Source organism: Bos mutus, chromosome 7 (genome assembly GCF_027580195.1).
Source record: "Bos mutus isolate GX-2022 chromosome 7, NWIPB_WYAK_1.1, whole genome shotgun sequence".
Lineage (NCBI taxonomy): Eukaryota > Metazoa > Chordata > Mammalia > Artiodactyla > Bovidae > Bos > Bos mutus.
The window spans coordinates 11,958,671-11,981,382 of record NC_091623.1 but is presented as its reverse complement, the minus strand read 5'-3'; the positions used below and the strand labels follow the sequence as shown (position 1 = coordinate 11,981,382).

The 22,712-nt window shown below is 41.0% G+C and overlaps 1 long non-coding RNA gene across 1 annotated transcript in view; it reads right to left on the bottom strand.

Annotated features, from left to right (window-relative positions):
• LOC138988474 (uncharacterized) overlaps window positions 1–22,712 on the bottom strand; it is a 38,995-nt gene that overhangs the window by 12,693 nt on the left and 3,590 nt on the right. Inside the window, exon 2 of the long non-coding RNA XR_011464682.1 lies at window positions 17,590–17,667. This is a non-coding gene — a long non-coding RNA (uncharacterized lncRNA). The remainder of the gene's footprint in view (window positions 1–17,589; window positions 17,668–22,712) is intronic.

Here is a 22,712-nt window from a genome sequence, read left to right as displayed (position 1 = left end):
TTCTACTGTATAGCTAAGTGATTTAGTCATACACATATATTCATTCTTTTTCATATTCTTTTCCATTATGGTTTATCACAGGATTATGCATATAGTTCCCTATGCTGCAGTAGGACCTTGTATATCCATTTTATACATAATAGTTTGCATCTGTTAATCTGTTAATCTATCTAAATGCAAACCCCGAGTCAGTTTCTCCCCACTCCCCGCTCCCTTGGCAACCATAAGTCTGTTCTTTGTGTCTGTGAATCTCTTTTTCACAGATAAGTTCATTTGTGTCATATTTTAGATTCCACATAATAGGAAATTTTAAACAAATAGACACTGTATTTAAACATAAATAATAAATCCACCCCTTTCTGTGCAGATTTATGCTCTATAAACATGACACTGAGAAAGTCTGACCTTAACCTTTGTTCTGCAAATGTTTCAGATTTTTTTTCTACTGCCACATTACAAAATAAATATCAGTCTAAATGAAGGCTTTTCTGTAAAACAGCAGCTACACAGATGGCCTCTAATCCATACTCATAAAAGACAAGACTACATTTTTTTGGTTGAAAATAATTTCAAAAGCTCTTCTTAAGTTCCCACCAGAACATAATGCTACTTTGGATGCTGCATGAGGTCAGTTAAATAAACTCAGACACTGTTCTTCAGGAGTTATCACCCAAACTGAGAAAATTACATAAAAATCATGGTTTTACCTAGGAGTAATATAACCACTTTTCCCAGAAACTTCAATAATTACACATGGCCAAATCACTGCTTTCACCCAAGTTGCTGCCTCTGATGTGTGACTTGATGAATAATCCTCCACAGAAAGTGAACAAGGTTAGCCAGAGGCAAACAATGGAGATATATCTCAAATGCATGTTCTTAAAAGCATTCCTTAAAGAAATCTAAAACCAGGACTTTCCTTGTGATCCAGTAGCTAAGACTGCTGCTGCTGCTAAGTTGCTTCAGTCGTGTCCGACTCTGTGCGACCCACCAGACGGCAGCCCGCCAGGCTCCCCCATCCCTGGGATTCTCCAGGCAAGAACACTGGAGTGGGTTGCCATTTCCTTCTCCAGTGCATGAAAGTGAAAAGTGAAAGTGAAGTCGCTCAGTCGTGTCCAACTCTTGTAGCTAAGACTACATGCTCCCAATGCAGGGGACCTGGGTTCGATCCCTGGTCAGGGAACTAGATCCCACATGCCACGACTAAAAGATGCTGCATGCGGCAGCTAAGACCTGGTGCAGCCAAATAAATAAATAGCTTTTAAAAATAGCTATTAAAAAAAGAAACCTATAACCCCTGAGAGCATGTTTAAGGCGGTCCATCACATAGTAGAGCAGTGGTTCTGGCTTGGGCCACACATGAGAAACACCTGAGGATCTTAAAAAAAAACGCTGGTGCCAGAGTTTCCACCCCCCAACCCCAAAAAGCGCAATTTTGGTCTGGGGTGTAGCCTCAGTATCAGGATTTTTAAGTTTCCTTTGTGCAACAAAGGTTTTGGAGTTATTGCAGTAGAAGCACAGAATATGTTGAATGAATAAATAAACTCTTTACATAGTCTTAAATTACATGCGGAAACTAATTTGAATCGAATGTACTAAATGATGATACTCCTATAATCTAGGCCACTCATGCTGTTCCAAAATGCACAAACCTAAAGGAAAAAAGAAAGGGTTGAAAATGGAGAAAGGATTCAAAAGGCTGTCCAGATTAGGAATTGCTATAGCAACAGGTGTTGATTCTGAAGACAGACCTGGAACCTGAGAGCTGTCTTCATATAATTGAAGGGTACACCAAAGGGCAGAGCTAGAGTCACGGATTACAGCTAAAGGAAGCTAGATTGTGTGCAGTATAACATTCTTTCTTAAAAAGCAGTGTTATCTGTGGAACATTCTTTGACATAAGTCATAGCAATATTTTTGATCTGTCTCCTAAAGCAGAGGAAATAAAAGCAAAACTAAACAAATGGGGCCTAATTTAACTTAAAAGCTTTTGCACTACAAAGAAAACCATTGACAAAATGAAAAGACAACCTACTAAATGAGAGAAGATATTTGCAAATGATGTGATCAGTAAGCGGTTGCTCTCCAAAATATACGAATAGCCCATACAACTCAATATCAAAAAAGCAAACAACCTGATTTAAAAATGAACAGATGACCTGAATAGATATTTTTCCAAAAAAGATATACAGATGGCCAACAGGCACATAAAAAGATGCTCAACATCATTAATTATTACAGAAATACAATTTAAGGCCACAATGAGATATCACCTTTTACCTGTCAGAATGGCTATCATCAAGAAGAACAGAACTAACAAATGTTGGCAAATATGTGAAAAAAATGAACCCTCATGCACTGTTGGCAGGAATGTCAATTGGGGCAGTCACTGTGGAAAACAGTATGGAGTTATCTCAAAAAACTTAAAATAGAAGTACCATATGACCCTGGGTACATACTGAAAGAAAATGAAAACACTAATTCAAAAAGATACATGCACTCCAATGTTCATGGCACCATTATTGACTATTGACAACATACGGAAGCAACATAAGTGTCCATCTACAGAGAAATGGATATATACATACATGAAAGTGAATGTGTTAGTCACTCAGTTGTGTTCAACTCTTTGCAACCCTCTTTGCAAGCTCAACATTCAGAAAATGAAGATCATGGCATCTGGTCCCATCACTTCATGGGAAATAGATGGGGAAACAGTGGAAACAGTGTCAGACTTTATTTTTTTGGGCTCCAAAATCACTGCAGATGGTGATTGCAGCCATGAAATTAAAAGACGCTTACTCCTTGGAAGGAGGGTTATGACCAACCTAGATAGCATATTCAAAAGCAGAGACATTACTTTGCCAACAAAGGTCCATCTAGTCAAGGCTGTGGTTTTTCCAGTGGTCATGTATGGATGTGAGAGTTGAACTGTGAAGAAAGCTGAGCACCAAAGAATTGATGCTTTGGAACTGTGGTGTTGGAGAAGACTTCTTGAGAGACCCTTGGACTGCAAGGAGATCCAACCAGTCCATTCTGAAGGAGATCAGCCCTGGGATTTCTTTGGAAGGAATGATGCTAAAGCTGAAACTCCAGTACTTTGGCCACCTCATGTGAAGAGTTGACTCATTGGAAAAGACTCTGATGCTGGGAGGGATTGGGGGCAGGAGGAGAAGGGGACGACAGAGGATGAGATGGCTGGATGGCATCACTGACTTGATGGACGTGAGTTTGAGTGAACTCCGGGAGATGGTGATGGACAGGGAGGCCTGGCATGCTGCGATTCATGGGGTCGAAAAGAGTCGGACACGACTGAGTGACTGATCTGATCTGATCTGAACTATTATGTATAAAGTGAATAAGCTACAAAGATATATTGTACAGCACAGGGAATATAGACAATATTTTATAGTAACTATAAGTGGAATATAACCTTTAAAAAATATGAATCACTATGTTGTACATCTGAAACCTATATAATACTGTACATCAACTAAACTTCAATATTTTAAAAAGCAATATTATCTGGGAATAGACTGGGTTGCCTTGAAATTGTGAATAGCTGGTCACTGCAAGAATTCTGACACTACCTTTTGAGCTCCAGGCCAAGTTGTAACAGAGGAAATCCTATGCCAGGTGCTATGTTAAGCATATTTGCTATTTTGGGGGCCATCTAATATTCCTTTGCTCTTTTCCTATAACAGCCCCATAGTTTTCTTGGAAGGTTCACTCTTATCTTACTCTCAGTTCTGACTGAGCCAAACACTGACCCACTACCAATCAACTGGAAAACTGTAGTCACCCTTCATAGTGACTGGTTCAAGAAAAAGAAAATAATCCAGTTGAGCCAATCAGGGGTAATGCAACTAAACTGTGGGGATATTCCTTACAGTTTTGAAGACTCTCTTCCATTAGATTCAAAATGTGAGCATGTGGTGTGGAAAATATGAACTGGAAATAATGAAGAGAAGAAAATTTCAAAAGGATCATTTAATAGCCTTAGAGATTAAATAAGATAATGTATCTGAGAAACAAGAGGATGATGCTATAGAAAAAGAACATTCAGAAAAAGAGTCCTTAGAAATTAAAATACATGATGATAGTTTTCTGATACAACACAGGCACAAATCAATGATCAATGTACCAAGGCTATGCTCAGACATCCTTAGCACCATCTCCCTTCAACAGACTGCTAGATAAACCACCTTTCATTATACCAACCAGCTGCCTAGATTCTACTGACAACTGTGGACACAAAATACATTCTTCCCAGTTGTTAAAAACAAATTAATAAAAATTTGAAATATGATACTTTTATTGAAAAAAATCTCTTATGAAGTTGAAAGACAAATATGAATAAATCCTACCAAAAGTAAAAAAGGACAAAGGGATGAGTGCTACAAGAGAAATTATATATGCATGATTAATCCAATATTAACATGATAAAAACCGAAAACTGATAAATAGAGAAGACAGAAACAAGCTGTCAAAGAAATAATAAAAGAAAAATTCTTGGAACTGAAGGACAGGAGTGTCTATAGTAAAAGGTACTACCACTGAGAGCACAGCAAAAATAAATTTTAAAGACCCACAGTCAGGCACGTTTTCATTGTCTCTGATGCTAAGTTCTTATAACCACAGGGCTTGGAAGAAAGTAAAAATCAAAGTGCAGCAGTAAGGAAGGGTCTTGCCCAGACTCTGAAGTGCAAAGCCAAACAATGCCCTGCTTTCATGATATATATCTCTCTTCAACAAAGCTAAAAAGATTTAAACATTGTAAAAGCTTTTTAAAAAATCATTTTAAAAGATATTTTGAGGAATTCTATAGAGACCACTCTCATAAATATGGAAACCAAGATTCCCTGATCTAAATGAGACTAGAAGACAGAGTAGCTGATTCATAAAGCTTACCAGGAAAATAGCCTTGATAGTGAGGGCCTGCCTGACTGTATATAATCACAGAAAACTACAGGTAACTAATAAATCTCTCAAGATGACTTCTTAATGCTCTAAAATTATCTAATAAAAGACTGAATATGAATTTTTATGACTGCTACAATTGTGTGAAAGAATATCTGTAGTATGGCTGAGCACAAAAATCTGTAAAATCAAACTAACAAGGTTTGGTAGTATGTTTCTATCGATGATGTTTTTATTCATCAGATTTTTCTTAATATTGTTAGTTTGGCAACAAAAAATTAAATTCCTTTTCTTTTTCCTTTAAAACAATTGGTCCCAAGTACAAAATGACAACTTTGATTCATTTGGATTACTCTCGAGACATGTTCCGAGATAATTTTGTGAAGGCCTAAGTGTTCCATTTAGTATTAGGAGAAGTAAAATGTTAAGGGATGCTTAAGCTCTGTAAAGTTGAACAGAATAGCATTTGAATGGCAGGATATAATTACAGATCACTAAGAATACGGTACAAAATGTACCCGATCCCACCTCTTCATACTTAGCTAAGAACAGTGCTTCAGCGGTATGTGAGATTAATAATAATTCTGGAAGAACCAAATCTCCCTAGTTAGATTTATCAGACCTATAAGAATTACTGATAAAATTAATAAAGTCCATATTAACCATAAAGAATTAGAACCTGTACTACATGTGTGTTATTTAATTGAAACCTGTCTATTTTCATTGTGTGATTTTCCAAGAATGTGTGTCCAAATACTCCATCTAAACTTATGAGACCCCAATACATAAATGCTGTATCCTATATATCTCTCTGTGTAAGTTTCCCCTCGACAAGGTCTGGGAACAGATCATTTATTTGGGATGCGATCCTTGGGAGCAGAAATGAGAGAATAAAGCAAGAAAGGAGGAAAAGTATTTAAAGGGCACATATCTCAAAGTCACTATTAGGTAATGGGGACCTGGCTGAAACTAGAGGTGGTCCAAGAGGATGTGATGTGGGGCACTGAAAGCATCTGCCATACTCATACCTAGAATCATGCCCCACACTCCAAAGACTCTCAGTAAAAGTTGCCAAGTCACTGAATCTCTTGCAGTGACCCTCAAAGCTTCCTGCTCCCAAGAGTGATGTCGTCAAAGATCATCTGAGAACTTGTACATTGCCTTTTACAACTACATTCCAGGACCTAATTTCATTTTGTAAGTTCCATGTGTCTCTGTAGCAAACAAATGAAGCTTTTTCAAGAGCACTTAAGCTAAGCGGGTATTTATTATGAGGCTATGCGCATATCTCATGAACTCCAACATGACATTTAGGCTGGAAATCTGAAGGCAGCCCTCTTCTCTGCATGCTAGTCTCATCCCTCTGCAGAGTTTAAAATGAACCATCTCTGCGTCTGCATCTCCATTCCTTCCCTGCAAATAGGTCATCAGCACTATTTTTCCAGATTCCATATATATGGATTAATATACAATATTTGTTTTTCTCTTTCTGACTTACTTCACCGTATAATAGGCTCTGGGTTCATCCACCTCACTACAACTGACTGAAATTCATTCTTTTTTGATGGCTGAGTAAAATTCTATTGTATATATGTACCATATATTCTTTATCCATTCATCTGTTGATGGATATCTAGATTGCTTCCATGTCCTGCCTACTGCAAATAGTGCTGCAAACAACATTGGGGTACATATGTCTTTTTAAATTGTGGTTTTCTCAGGGTATATGCCCAGTAGTGGGATGTGTGTGTCTGCTCGGTCATGTCCGACTCTGTGCAGCCCCATGGACTGTAGTCCGCCAGACTCCTCTGCCTGTGGGATTTTCCAGGCAAGAATACTGGAGTGGGGTCTCATTTACTACTCTAGGGGATCTTTCTGACCCGGGGATCAGACCCACATCTCTAGCATCTCCTGCATTGGCAGGTAGATTCTTTACCAGTAGTGCCACCTGGGAAGCCCAGAGGTGGGATAGGAGATAAATATATATATATATATATTTTATAATTATGGCTTATTCATGTTGTTGTATGGCAGAAACCAACACAACATTGTAAAACAATTATCTTCCAATTAAAAATACATATAAAAATAAAAAGAAATTTTAATTGCTCTTATAAAAAAAAAAAAAAGAACCATCATGTTGAGTGGATCTGTGGATCAGTCATCCAGCGCTCATTGCCTGTGTTGAGGTGGTACTGTCAGTGATTCAGAGATTGGAGACATGACCCTGCACCTTAAAAAGCTTAGAATTTTGCTAAGAAGTCAAGGTATATAAAGAATAATCTACACACAAACTAAAGACTAAATGATGGCTACTATGTAAGTATCACAGGGAACGTAAAAAAGGCTACACCATGGTGGTTGGGATGGTTGGCCAAGGCTCCATGGAGGATGTGAGGGGGGTTTCCAAAGAGATATGAAATTCAGAAAAGTAGAGCAGAAAAGAGGGGACTGAAAGGACAAAAATGAGCAAGGAAAGGACCAGAAGAAAGCATGCATCCAGACCATTTCCAAGAAATGACTTGACCAGTGGCAAGGGTGACTCTATCCATACTGATTAACTAACTCCTTACTAAATGCTGGTCAGGGTGGTCAACCAGAAGCTATTGGGACTATGAAAACATCTTCCAATTCTTTTCAAATTACAATTGCACAAGATCTTGAAAACTGCTCTCACAGATTATGACTTTGGTAATATCCTGGGTGAACTCTCTTACCTAATCACAAGCATAATCAATTTTACTGGGATCAAGGAACACTTAAAATTCAGTCACCAGAAAATCATACACAAAAAAAATGATTTTCTTTTCCAAGAAATCTTGACAGGTAGGTATTTTTCCATAGAACTTAGAGACACGGACTATATTAGTATGAAACCTCATAATCTATTTTTACATTTCATGCTTAAAATGATTTCCTTTGAGTTAGAAGCAAAACTGAAAGGGACACTAATTCTTAATTTATCTAGTTTTTAACCTCCCCATTCCTTAGGAAATAGCACATCCTTGACTTAAATCCATAACCTATAAAATTATTACATTGCTCAATGATTAGTTATCACCACCTAAACATTACTTTAATACTTAATATAGCAGTTAGTTTCATCACACTGCTATATAAAAACCCTCACAGAATATTTTCAAAGTTAAAAAGAAAAAAATTTTTATTGGGTTGGCCAAGAAGTTCATTCAGGTTTTTCTATATGACATTTTGGAAAAATCCAAACAAACTTTTTGGCCATCCCAATAATATTGTATATTAATCGGGTGATCATTTCTTAGTTTTCTTCCTTCTACGTATTTGTTAGGTAGGAGCTACAGCCTTAGCCTTGTAGAAATGGTTCTTCTTTGAACTCTCTTTTTTTCCTGGAGTGGACTTTTCCCACGCAAAAGTTTATTCTAGTTTTGCTTGTGTTTTCCAATCTTCTCTGTGCCCGGACACCTCCATCGCCTACATAGTCACCATCTTGGTTTGGAGACAGGTTTTGTTTTGTTTTCCCATTGTACAACTTTTGCTCATCCAGAAATATAACTTAAAAAAAAAAAAAATAGTAAGAAGACCTACATTGGGCATAAATCAAATAATAAACAAAAAGCAACTCTAAATATCAAGAGCATGCAGAAGAGATGAGTTATCCTGAAGCACATCAAGATTTCAATATATCCCATCTGTCAAAAATGTAACATTAGAGCATGCTGCATGGTAGTAACGTCTGAGAAAGCAGTTTTAATTACTGATTTTCAAGCCTAAATAAGATAAATTCTGTCCTTTGAAATGATTTATTAATTTTTTTGGCAGCGGGGAGCATACAAGTAATATCTGCCCAACATGTAAAGCAAACACCTCAAACTGAAGGAGTAATTCTCCCTAATAGCCAGGTAGCGTCACCAACTTGTGACGAGTCCAATTGCAGTGAAGTTCTACTGTGCTTCTCAATATCATGACCAAAAGAAGAAGGGACCAAAGTTCCAGTAGTTGCAGCTGGAATCACAAGAGTTTCAGCAAGGTGACAAGTTTCTATAGGGTTGGAAAAGAAAAAGTGCTTAACTGCTTAGGCTCCTTGTCCACACATCCTTGGGACAAGAGAGGAAATTCAGGTATGGCCCTGAGTCTGTCCTGTTCCCTGCATTCCAGCAGCAACTCAACACTTATTCAACTTTTCTCTGATTTTGTAACCTGGTTTTGTGACTGCTCTGGCTCAATGGACATTTGTTTTTGAGTAAACTCCGGGAGTTGGTGATGGACAGGGAGGCCTGGCATGCTGCGATTCATGGGATCGCAAAGAGTCGGACACGACTGAGCGACTGAACTGAACTGAACTGGCCTTGTAACCAAATGAAAGGGTAACAGTCAGGAAGGCTCGGGATCCCCAAGGGAAGGAAATAGACTGCAAGTGTCAGGCTTTTTTTTCTCTTCCCTATACAAAATTAAAAGGAGGTTTCCTTTCAAATTCCGTGTTGCCACAAGGATACCTGGTTCCACCCAACTTAACTTTTCTCAAACCTTGAGCTAACCAATGCGTTTTTCTTATGGAAATGTTCTCTTAAGCTATGTTAATGAAACTATGTATTTGCTTGGAAACTTGTCTTTCTTCAAGATTCATGTCAATTGTTTTATGGCCCGGGATGACTCATCTTGTGCCAGTGCTATCTCAAAATGCATGTTGTGGGTGAGGGGCCTGGTGCCACTCTCTCAGTTTTGAGATATTTCCTTTCTCTAATTAATAGCTTGCTAATAGGTATATAACTCCTTGCTAAAACTAGAAGAAGCTTTGTCTATCTCTTTTATACTTTAATAAAATTATATTACACAAGAGCTCTAAGCCATCAGGCCTTATCACTGGCCCCAAGATCAAATTCCTCTCCTCTGGAGGCCAAGAATCCCAACGTCATCACGGCTTATAGAGACCTTTCACAAACATACACTTTTTGATCTCAGTTCTGCAAACTGGATACCTGGATACTTGTCTTTGCCACTCCCTTCCCCACCCTGCCCATCTTTCCTCCAGGAATGGTGTCAGATTATAACCCCTGCGCATCCACTAACTGGCCATGCAATCTGGGGTGAATCATTTAGCCAGCTTGAACCTCAATTTTCTTATTTGCAAAATGAGGGGTTTGGATAAGATGGTTTCAAAGATGCTTTTGAATTCTAAAATACCACTACCTTTCTGTCAAGCTCTTGAAGACTGTGGCCTGTCCCTGATCAGTCCTTTCTCTGTTAAAAGGGTGAGTAGCAATTAAATGCACTGAAAAAACATGTTAGAACACAACATCCTTTGTAAAATACATGCTTTCCTGTCAGTTGCACCCTAAAAGCAACTGTAACTTTTTTTTAAATTAATCCTTCCTGGTCCAAAGGTACAGAATAAAACCTTGTATCGTACTCTCACACAGAGTATATATAGCCAGTGTTACTGCAAATAATAAAACCAACACAGGCTAATTTATACAGAAAAGAAATTTACCTGAAAGATACCTGATACCTCAAAGAACTTGAGGGAAACTGAAGAATCAGCCTTGGAAATAGGAACTAGGGGCTGTGTTGCACAATCAAGATTCCACCAGAGGGTCAGTAAGTGTAGGGTGCTGGGCCCCAGCATCTCTTCCCCGAACACTTATCACCATCCCCCTGTCAGGGGAGCGTAATCTCGGTTCTGTCTCGTCACAACAAAGATTTGAAGCGACAGACGTTAAAGCGCATCACAGCTCTCAGACAGTCCGTGTTATAGTTCTTGGACAGATCGATTTTATTTAGAAAATAAAAGGAAAATACATCTCGAGGCATGAGGGCATGCCGACCCAAAAGATGTGAAGAGAAAAGAGAGAGAGAGAGAGAGAACAAGTGTGCGAGGGAGAGAGAGAGAGACCCCCGGTCCTTTGGCGCCTCTTTTTATATGTTGTTTCCTCCCCCTGGGCCTGCCCTATGTAAATTGGGCTAGCCAGGAATGCTGTTTGTTCTACCTGAGGTCCTCACTCCGGTCCTCAGACCTTCCTTTGTTCTATTTTCGAGGGCTTTTCCCTTCCTTGTCTTTTAGCCACTGCCATTCTGGACTCCTGTTTCCTATTTTAACTACCTAACACACCCAACATTCAGAAAACGAAGATCATGGCATCCGGCCCCATCACTTCATGGGAAATAGATGGGGAAACAGTGGAAACAGTGTCAGACTTTATTTTGGGGGATTCCAAAATCACTGCAGATGGTGACTGCAGCCATGAAATTAAAAGACGCTTACTCCTTGGAAGGAAAGTTATGTCCAACCTAGATAGCATATTGAAAAGCAGAGACATTGCTTTGCCAACAAAGGTCCGTCTAGTCAGGGCTATGGTTTTTCCTGTGGTCATGTATGGATGTGAAAGTTGGACTGTGAAGAGGGCTGAGCGCCGAAGAATTGATGCTTTGGAACTGTGGTGTTGGGGAATACTCTTGAGAGTCCCTTGGACTGCAAGGAGATCCAACCAGTCCATTCTGAAGGAGATCGGCCCTGGGATTTCTTTGAAAGGAATGATGCTAAAGCTGAAACTCCAGTACTTTGGCCACCTCATGCGAAGAGTTGATTCATTGGAAAAGACTCTGATGCTGGGAGGGATTGGGGGCAGGAGGAGAAGGGGACGACAGAGGATGAGATGGCTGGATGGCATCACTGACTCGATGGACGAGAGTCTGAGTGAACTCCGGGAGTTGGTGATGGACAGGGAGGCCTGGCGTGCTGCGATTCATGGGGTCGCAAAGAGTCGGACACGACTGAGCAACTGAACTGAACACACCCAAGACTCAAGTCCATCCAGCCACTATGAATGATCTATGGCTGTCTCTAGCCTTATCATCACTCCCTGAAGACCCAAAGTCTCACCAAAGAGCCTCTGATTGGCTGAGCCTTGGCCAAATGTCCACACACAGGTCTAAGGGGTCCAAAGGGGGATTACCTGCTTCGCTTCAGGTTCCAGAGTGGGAAGCCAGATCCTGGCCTCCACTCATCTTGGATCTGCCTAAATAGAAAAGGTGTTTGGATGCTAAACAACGCAAAATGACACATAGCTTTCTCACTTATGATTATAAACATAACACATCTTGAAGGCATAAGTAAGAGGTTAATCATGTTTTGGAGAGGTTTACATCTGATCAATTATACCAGCATTAGTTCGTCTCTTTATTGATTTACGTGAATGAGTAGTTGGTCCTGTAAATGAAAACATATTCATCAGTATGCTGACTAATTTATTGGGCTGGCTATTCATATTTACATGGGTCCTCTACATGACAAAAAGAGTATTTGGAATGAAGAATGAGTCACCAGAAGGAAAAAAAAATAAAACACATCTTCATTCTGAATAGAGGCTGTCCATTGAGTTTTCAAGTAAAAATGATACTGTCTGATATTTAGTTCTCTCCCAGAGTTCTTCACAGAGCTGATGGTAGTTTACCTAAGATGTGGCACTGTCCTGGTTTTATAGATCAGTTGGAATGTCTGAGGTACCCGGAATCTATAATAGATGACACGTTTGGAAGAGACACTAGAGCTAGTCTCTTTCCAGAACAAATCCACTCAGACTCCAAAACAGTTCTTCCACCCTAAGAACAAGAAGGCAGGAAGGCTCGCACTGGACTGCTGTCATTAAGTGGCACCCCTCCCAAGGCCAACATAATAGAGGAGAGATTTGTCCACAAGCTCAAGGACTGAGAATATGTGGTAAGCTCAGAGAACTTGTCTGAGGAACTGCAGGGGACCAGCCTGTATGAGGCCTTTGGTTTTTGTTATGTTTTTAAGATATTCAGGGGCCAAGCAAAGAAAACCTCCTTAAAGAGAAATAAGCAGCCAGCAATCCAGAGTCCTTTATCTTGGAACACAAAGTACCTCCCTACACCAGTCCATCCTTTGTTCTTTGTACAAAGAATGTAGTCATTATGAAATAGGAATGGATGTATGTAACAAACATCCTCAAATGACCAAGGCTGAAATAGACGAGAAGTACACTTCTCTCCATAAAAAAAGTCCCTCTGTTCTCCACTGACATGCTACCTACTTGTCCTTCAGGTATCAGTGGAAATGTCGCCCCCTCTGAGAAACCTTCCCTGATGCCACCTATTATAGTATTCCGCTCTCTGTTTCCTGAGCACCTTCGAACTCTATTAAAACAATGTGTTATAAGGGAATTCCCTGGCTGTCCAGTGGTTGGGACTCCATGCTGTCACTGTCAAGGGCCTGCCTGGTTCAACCCCTGGTCAAGGAACTAAGATCCTACAGGCAGCATGGCCAAAACAAACAAACAAAAACCCAAAAATGTGTTATGGATTTGTTTCAGTTTTTTCCCACATAAAAATTAGCAACACAAAGGTAGGGGCTGTGTTTATCTCACTCATCATCTTATCTCCAAAGAGCCACCTCCTACCTGCATATCACAGGTACTTATTTGATGTACCAAATATACCTTTCTTGAATGTTCTTGAGGTTAGCAGGAATTGAATACTTCTCGTTTATCATACATAGGACTATTGCTCAGAAGATTTCAAAAATAGTAAATAGTATTAACAAAAACAACAACAGGGAAATAGGAACCATTTATGTCCCCAGCACAACAGCAGATTTGGAAAAGACCAAAAATGTGTATTTCCAATTGAAAGACCTCAGCTTATACATCAGGGGCTGACAAACTTTATCTATAAAGTGATAGTAAATGTTTTTGGCTTTGCTGGCCATATGATCACTGCTGCAACTACCCAGCTCTGCCCTGAGAGGAGGAAAGCAGCCACAACCCAAATGTAAACTTGGGTGTGATTCCTGGGTTCCAACAGGACTTTGTTTATGAACACTGAAATGTGAATTTCATGTCATCTCATATGTCATGAAATAGTCATCTTTTGATTGTCTCCAACTATCAAAAAATGAGAAAGCAGAGGACTCGGCTTGCTAACTCAGCTTGTCTGGTTTGCCAACCTCAGAGAGTACACTTAGGGTTAGGGTTAGGGTTAAGGCTTGCCCTAGGTTAAGACTCAGCTTGCCAAACTTGGCTGGTCTGGTTTGCCAACCTTAGAGAGTACACTTCTGTTCATTTCTTTAGCTGCATTCTACCCGTTCAGTGCAATTCACACTGATAAGCACCTACCATATGCCCAGCTCTGGGCCAGGGGCTCAAGAGAGGCAGAGATGGTTAAGATCTGCTTTCTGCATCCAAGGGCATGCAAGATGTGACATAAGACTGGTCCCCTGGAGAAGCAGCTGTGGCCTCTGATTGGAGGAAAGTATTTCATGACCAGGTGGCATCTGAGAGGTGAGTCATGGGCCTGGCACCCAGGAACCAGCAGCTCTGTCTGGCTGTGGCTTCAGATGAGTCCCTCAGGGGATCTTGGGCAGGCAGCCCGGGAGGAGCGGTGTCAGGTTGTGTGAGGAACCCTCAGGGTCCAGCATAAGGATTAGTCTAGTGGGCAAGTGAGAACCAACGGGGAAGATTAAAATGGTAGTAATCAGGTTATTCATTTTTTGATGTTCTAACTTACAAATAATGCAAAAGTGATCTCTGAAGCTATTTGACCCCCTTTTCTGTTACTAACTTACCAAATATTTCACCTGACATACCCTCCTGGGAAAAACACATGGAGTTCAAGGATGCCTAGGAGGCAAAAGCGCCATCAGTGTCCACCAGGAAAGAGGGTTAGTGTTTTCCCAGGAGCCAGAGTTTATAAAAGGAGTCATTGTACAATAAAATACAATATAAAATGAGGATAAAATGATAATTTCAAATATTCATTAGATTTGGGGAAAACTCTGAGCTATTATACAAGCCCCTCCCTTGCTCCATACTAATGAAGAAACCCCCATTTTGTCCCCAAGAAGAAAATTACTCAATATTATACTGTCTTTTTCCTTTTAGCTTTGAAATGGGAGTCTTGTTGGAAACCATGAATAGGAAAATAATAAATCATCTTTTCATACCAACTTAAAATACAGAAAGCAGGAAAAATCAACTCAAGTTACAAAGATGGAAACTGAATTCTGCTTCAATTGTATAAAAAGTCACCTTCCTCATGCAGCCAAAAATTCAGAGCGAGTCTCCTGGAGTGCCCTCTATTAAAAGATACCATCTCAGGACATAGGACGCTCGGGAAATGAAAGTGACATTAATCTGCAGGCAGTGACCATCTCCTTCACGCCAATGTACAATCTGATGAGAGATGAGTCCAATTGCTGGCGCCCAGATGCAGTGTCTTGGCCAGAGCCTCAGGCAAAATGCCACAGCTCTGCCTTCCATTCAAGAATTCACCCAGGGGACTTCCCTGGTGGCCCAGTGCCTGAGACTCCATGCTCCCAATGCAGGGGGCCCAGGTTTGACCCTGGTCAGGAAACTAGATCCCACATGCCACAACTAAAGATCCTGGATGCCACAGCTAAGACCTGGCACAGCCAAAGAAATAATAACATTTTTTTTTAAAAGGAATTCACCTAGCTGCTCCTTTCTGCCAGCTTTATTCATCACCTTTCTCCTTTCTCTGGACATAGGATTAGTGAATAAGGGAGTCACATGCTGGTTGAGTGCCAATCAGTGATGAATTGGCACAAAGTATAGTTGTGCAATATCAACATTTCTAATTAATGAATTAATTTTTATTTTAATTTTTTCAATAAGTATTACATTTATATGGGTCAAAGTTCAACAACTATAAATAGATAAGGAATCACATTTGATTTAGGTCATACCTGAATGGTAGTGGTTTTCCCTACTTTCTACAATTTAAGCCTGAATTTTGCAACAAGGAGCTCATAATCTGAGTGCCAAAGAACTGATGCTTTCAAACTGTGGTGCTGGAGAAGACTTTGAGAGTCCCTTGGACAGCAAGGAGATCAACAAACCAGTCAATCCTAAAGGAAATCAACCCTGAATATTCATTGGAAGGACTGATGCTGAAGCTGAGGCTTCAATACTTTGGCCACCTGACGTGAAGAGCTGACTCACTGGAAAAGACTCTGATGCTGGGAAAGATTGAGGACAGGAGAAGAGGACGAGAGAGGATGAGATGGTTGGATGGCATCACTGACTCAATCGATAGGAGTCTGAGCAAACTCCTACAGATAGTGGAGGACAGGGAAGCCTGACATGCTGTGGTCGACGGAATTACAAAGAGTTGGACATGACTGAATGACTGAAGAACAACATGGAGTCAGAATGAAACTAAACAAGACAAAATTCCCTCCCACTACTAACACCCAACCTCTCAGTTCCCCCTCTATAGGTAGCCTAAATACCTTTCTAGAAATATTTTATGCATATCATTAGCAAATATATTTTCATGGATACTATTTTAAATTATGGAAATAATTTACTAGTTGAGGTAAAATGCTGGAATGAATATGCAATATCCAAAATGCAATAGTTCAAACAAAACAGGAATTTCTTTCTCTCTCATGTAACAGTCCAGGGTCAGTGGGTGACTCTGTACCATGAAGTCATTCAGGAATCCAGGCTTCCTAGCAGCTCTGCTGTCTTCGTGAAGTAGCTCTAGTCACTGCCCTTCCTGCCATCAGATGGGAGAAGGCACAAAGGCCAGAGGCCAGGGTTTTCCCTCATGCACACTTCACTTCTGCTCATTCTCTACTGGCAAAAACTTAGTCACGTGGCCACATTAGCTGCAAGGGAAGCCAGGAAATGGAGCTATAGCCAAGCTTCACCTCTGCCATAACTCTTGCAGTTATGTCTCTAAGGACTCTAGCCCTTACCCCACTCTCTACACATCACCTTACAGTGCTTTTCCAAGCTGTTGCCAAGCACCTATGCCCAGTGAGGACAGCAACCATTCCCTTAATCCTCCGAAGTACAGCTAATGTTAGGTTATAATGTTCAATAGACTGTTACTACAAAAGAGAATCACCGTGCAGGAGAGCCACGCTTAATGGTGGGCCCTACTAACTGTCCATCCAGTGAATACTTTTCCCTTTTAATATACTTTAAAAACACTTTAGGGCTTTCCTGGTGATCCAGTGATTAAGGGTCCACCTTGCAATGCAGGGGTGGCAGTTTGATCCCTGGTCCAGGAAAATTCCCCATGCCATGGGTCAACTAAGCCCATGTATCACAACTACTGAGCCTGTGCTCTAAAGCCCTTGAGCCACAAATGCTGAAGCCCACGAACCCTAGAGCCCAAGCTCCACGAGAAGAGAAACCACTACAGTGAGAAGCCCAGGCACTACAGCTAGAGAGTAGCCCCTCCTCGCTGAACCTAGAGAAAGCCGGCACACAGCAATGGAGACCCAGCATAGCCAAAAATAACTAAATACATAAAATTATTTGTAAAAGACACTTTAATGGTGCTCTGTTCTGTGTGCTTTATAAAAAAATTAAATCATTTAATCTTCATAATAACCCTCTGAAATAGGCACAGTTACGGTCCAGTGCCCAGTTTACAGATGAGGAAACTAGAACACAAAGAGGTTAAGTAAATGTCCAGGCCACAACTAAAAACCTATGCTAGTTTGCTGAACTTGGTAAAAAAAAAAAAAAAATTTTTTTTTTTTTTTGCTTTCCTTATAGTAGAGGTATGACCTAATTCAAGCTAATAAATGTAAGGGGAAATCATTGGGGCAGACACCAAGGAAAACTACTGCTGTATTGACAAAATAAACAAACAAAAGGGAGAGATACAGGTGGCATACATCTTTGGTTCTTTGACCCTTACCCTTCTTCTGGTCTAGAATTTGGACATGATGCTTGGAAGTTATGCAGCCATTTTGTGGTCATGAAACGAAAACTGAAGCTGAAATAAGAAGAAAGAAGGAAACAGTCTTAGACCTTTTTTTTATGTGAGAAAAAAAAAATATATATATATAGCCTAATTTGTATGAGATAAGAATTCGTCCCAAAGCTATCTTTCAGTTCAGTTCAGTTCAGTTCAATCACTCAGTCGTGTCCGACTCTTTGCGACCCCGTGAATTGCAGCATGCCAGGCCTCCCTGTCCATCACCAACTCCGGGAGTTCACTCAAACTCATGTCCATTGAGTTGGTGATGCCATCCAGCCATCTCATCCTCTGTCGTCCCCTTCTCCTCCTGCCCCCTAATCCCTCCCAGCATCAGTCTTTTCCAATAAGTCAACTCTTCGCATGAGGTGGCCAAAGTATTGGAGTTTCAGCTTTAGCATTAGTCCTTCCAATGAACACCCAGGACTGATCTCCTTTAGAATGGACTGGTTGGATCTCCTTGCAGTCCAAGGGACTCTCAAGAGTCTTCTCCAACACCACAGTTCCAAAGCATCGATTCTTCGGTGCTCAGCTTTCTTCACAGTCCAACTCTCACATCCATACCTGACCACTGGAAAAACCATAGCCTTGACTAGATGGACCTTTATTGTCTTTACTGGTATTTAAATCTAGATCATGGTTTGATTGCCCCAAAGTCCCTAGGTCAATTATCCCTTTTTTAAGGGTTCTCCAGTTAGCCTCTCCTTTATCATGCCTGCCCTGGATCCTCTTCTCAGAGTCCAGTGCTCACTGTCTCTGTGTCAGGCTCCGATACCAACTCTACCTCCAATGCAGTCAACCTTTCCCGTCATAATGCACAGCCTCTCCTCATGGTCCTGAACTTCTGACTTGCATAATAGGGTTTTGGACCTACCCACTTAGGTTCTGGGCAAGTAGTCCTGAAACTGGGTTACCCCTTTGCACTGCTGCCCCTGCAGTTGTATTTGCTAAGTCATTTACAAAGTCCAAGAAAAGAATCACAGACATCTTCTAAAATTTGGAAAATTCCAGCCTTTTTATGTCATAGAAGCCAATATGCAGAAGGACCTCTCAACTCTGAAAGGCTCAATCTTCAATTCAGAAGTGCCATATTAAACATTCATCTGCTCCTTATGGAGCAAATACGGAGGCCCAGCTTTGACCCCCAGGGCACATTCATCTGCTCCTTATGGAGCAGATACAGAGGCCCAGCTCCTACCCCCAGAGAAGAGACAGCCTGGCTTAAGGACCAAGGATTGGACAGAAAGCATATTTAACTGGTACCTGGTGAAACAGAAGGGAAGGGGACAGGGCACAACCTTTAAAAAGAATAACCTAGCCCTTGAGGATGCAACATAACTGATTAAAAGATTTGGATTCCAGTAAACCTTGAGCCTCATTATACACTCATTGTAACACACTAGCATGTGCTAAATGACACACACATAGGTGCCATGACAGTTCCAGGAAAGAGGCCAGAAAATGGGCGGTGGCCCCAATCCTGGAAATCCCCATCCGTTCTCCAAAATAGTTGGACTTCTCCTCCCACTCATTAGCCAATGAAATTACCAAGCCCATAAAAACTAACCACCTCATATGTCCAGGCCTCTCACCTTCCAGGAGGACCCACATTCTATGGAGTGTTTCTCTCTCAATAAATCTACTTCTTAACTATTATTTTGCCTCTCACCAAATTCTTTCTGTGCTGAGACATAAAGAACCTGAGCTTCAGTAAGTCCTGAGACCAGGTGTGTGATTTCAATTAACAGACAGTGGGTTCAAGTCCTATCTGAGTTGTGCTATTTCACTGGTAACCTTCAAAGACTATGGTGAAGCTCTCCTTTTGTGACCTCTTTTCTTTCCTCCCATCAGGTAGGGCACGGTGCGTGGCACCTGTCTGTGGATAGCCAGGACTTTGGAAGACTAAATACATCCAGGTCTAAGGCTCATGGATTTCAAGCCTGAACTCTGAAATGGAGCTGTTAGCCCTAACTTCTTATCTTTTTAGCACATCAGAAGCATTTTTCCCCCCAGAACAGGAAAGCAATTTTCTCCAATAATGAATCAGAACACTGCTGGCAGCTTGGAAACAGCAGCCTTTCTCCACTTTAAGCTGTTAAGGTTTAGAAAATGTTAGGGAATGCTCAGCCAGGGGCCTCCCTGTGTGCTAGGACAGTGTGGACAAAGAGGGAAACTTGAAGACAGGAGTGGAAAGGAACCAGGGGGGAGAAAATGATAAACAGAGGAAGCAAAACACACTCTGTTTTGCTCAGTCTGACAAGAAGCTTAGCTTAATGTCTTCCTACAGCCTTTCCTGTCCCAAAAAGAACCCTCCCCCAAAGATTATATTCAGTGTGTTTGAATCTTAAGTGAAAACAGCCTTGAAAAATGTATTTGCATCTCAAGAGCTGAAACTAAATATTTTTCCTGTATTGGTGAGAAGGTCAGGGGCCACGGGCTGTCAAGGCCGGAGGAAGAGAGCTCCATGCTGCCTGAACTGGATTCAGAACGCCCCCACAACCCTCCTGGTGGGTCCAGCGGTCCACCGGGCCCAGGATCCTGGGGGTGGAGGTGGGGGGAGGGCTTCTGGAGCCCCCTCCAACTCCTCCATCTCCACAGGAGCCCCCTCCAATCCTCTATCTCCACAGGAGCCCCCCTCCAATCCTCCATGTCCACAGCCAATCACACAGTGTCGCCTGTCGTCCCTTGTCTCCCACAACTGCTCTGAGACACCCCACTTAAGGCTTTCAAAAACTATGAATTGTTGGCTTTAAGATGGTTAATTTTATGTTATGTGAATTTTATCTCCAACATTTTTTTCCTTTAAAAAGTTTTTTTTTTTTTTAAATCATGTGAAATGATGGGCAGAAAACACGGTCAATGAAGGTTACCTGTTTAAATCCTAGCTCCCTCATCCATCCCCAAAACAGGTTACCCCCTCTCCCACCAGTCCTGGTTTGGCCCCGTGGTGCTAAAGCCTCATTCTACCACTGCTTCCCCTAACAGGGGAATAGCCTATTTAGGGATATAGGGGATACAGGTATATCACTAATATACCTATTAGTGATACCCTAATAGGTATCACTATTTCAAGTGTCTCCAGTGGGTACCTCTATCATTTCTTGTTCAATCAAACATAGTATTTTCACCAGCCACACCCTGCTTTGTAAAGGGAGGCCCCCCACCCACTTTCTTCTCACTCACTTTCTCCTAACTCCATGCTGTCATCTGTATTTTAATTTTTGTACCATTAAAGTTGACAGAAGTTATTCTATTCTGAAATTATAATTATTTTTTTTCCTTTTTTTTTTTTTTTTTGCCACACCGCATGGCTTGTGGGATCTTCATTCCTCCACCAGGGGTTGAACTGGTAGCCGTGACAGTGAAAGTGCAGAGTCCTAATCCCTAGGCTGCCAAGGACTCCCTGCCATTATATGAAGTCTTCTGTGCTTTGCCTTCACAGGTGAAAATCAAGTAAGTGTTCATACCACCCTAATTGCCCATATAATGTTTACTGCACAGTTTAATAACTGCTTTCTAAGAAAATGTCCCAGAACTGAACAACATGGGTTTCCAGATGTAAAGGGCTCATGCGTGCACATGTGCAAAGTCGCTTCAGTCGTGTCCAACTCTGTGGGACCCTATGGACTGCAGACTGCCAGGCTCCTCTATCCATGGGTTTCTCCAGGAAACAATACTGGAGTGGGTTGCCATGCCCTCCTCCAAAGGAATCTTCCCAAACCAAGGATGGAACCCACTTCTCTTACATCTACCTATGTTGGCAGGTGGGTTCTTTACCACTAGCACCACCTAGGAAGCCCAGGTAAAGGGCTTACTAAGTGCCTAAAATATTACATAAAAATATTAATAGACACAGATTAGGCAAACAATAGTGAAATTTAAACCACTGTAGGAAAAAACGGGGGGTAAATGCTGCATGTTTGTAAAGAGAGAGGGAAGAAAACATCGCCACTGAAAGATCGCAAATCAGAATGGCTTCAAATTTTCTCTCAATAACTCCGGGAACTAGAAGACAGAATGCCTTCAGATTTTTGAAGAACAATCATTTTCAACTTGGAATTTTTATACCCAGAAAAATTATCAAACAAGTGTTCAGGTAGAATAAAGACATTTTCAGATATGCAAGGACTCAAAAATTTACCTTCCATATATAATTTCTAGGAACTTACTGGAGATATGTACCAACAAATAGAGGAAGTAAGTTAAGAAAAAGAAAGATATAGGACCATCCAGGAGAATCACAGAATCCTAGGGGGACAGCAAGCAGAAAGCAGTCAATTAAAATTTGAAAAGAGTGAAGTAAAAGGAGATATCAAAGACTTGACACTATCCTTGAGCGCTTGGAACAACTTAAGTAAGTAGCCAAGACAGAAAAGCTTAAGGGGAGAGGAGCGTGATGGAAAGGAAGACAAGAAGTCCAGGGGAAAAACAGCTGTTCAAGACAGGAAATAGTTATGAATAATGATGATGAGTAGGATGATGATGACCATGGGATTTTTAACTCAAAATGGAAGAATAACCACACATCTCCCTCTGTCTTGAGATCTGAATTAAATAGATAGTAAGTGAATTATAAACCACTATTTTGAGGAGAACTGGAGGGGTTCCATCAGTAGACCAAGGTGTTCAGCTTATTTCTGGGAGGCAGAAAATAGTTGGAAGGATTTTGGATCAAGATGCTTATCAAACACAGGCATTTACTTTTACTTGTTCCTAAAACCCCATCAAAACATATTATTAAGGGTATAAAACCATGAAGATAACATGTTTCATATTCCAGATCATCCCATTTTATCACCCACAAAATACAATGTGTTTAATTTGGTTTCCACACCTTGGGTCAGTTCTGCCTCTCAGCTCTCATCACCTCAGGATCTCAGTGAATCTCACACAGCAGGGACGTGGAGGAGCACCAAGGACAACAGAAGAACTGCAAGACTCATTCTGTTCTTGGTTCCATTCCTGAGGCTCCTTGAGTAAATTAGAGGGCCTCTCAGAGCCCTGCTGGTCTCATCAGTAAAGTGGAGATTATAACGTCTGTCCTATTTCCTTCAAGTTGCACT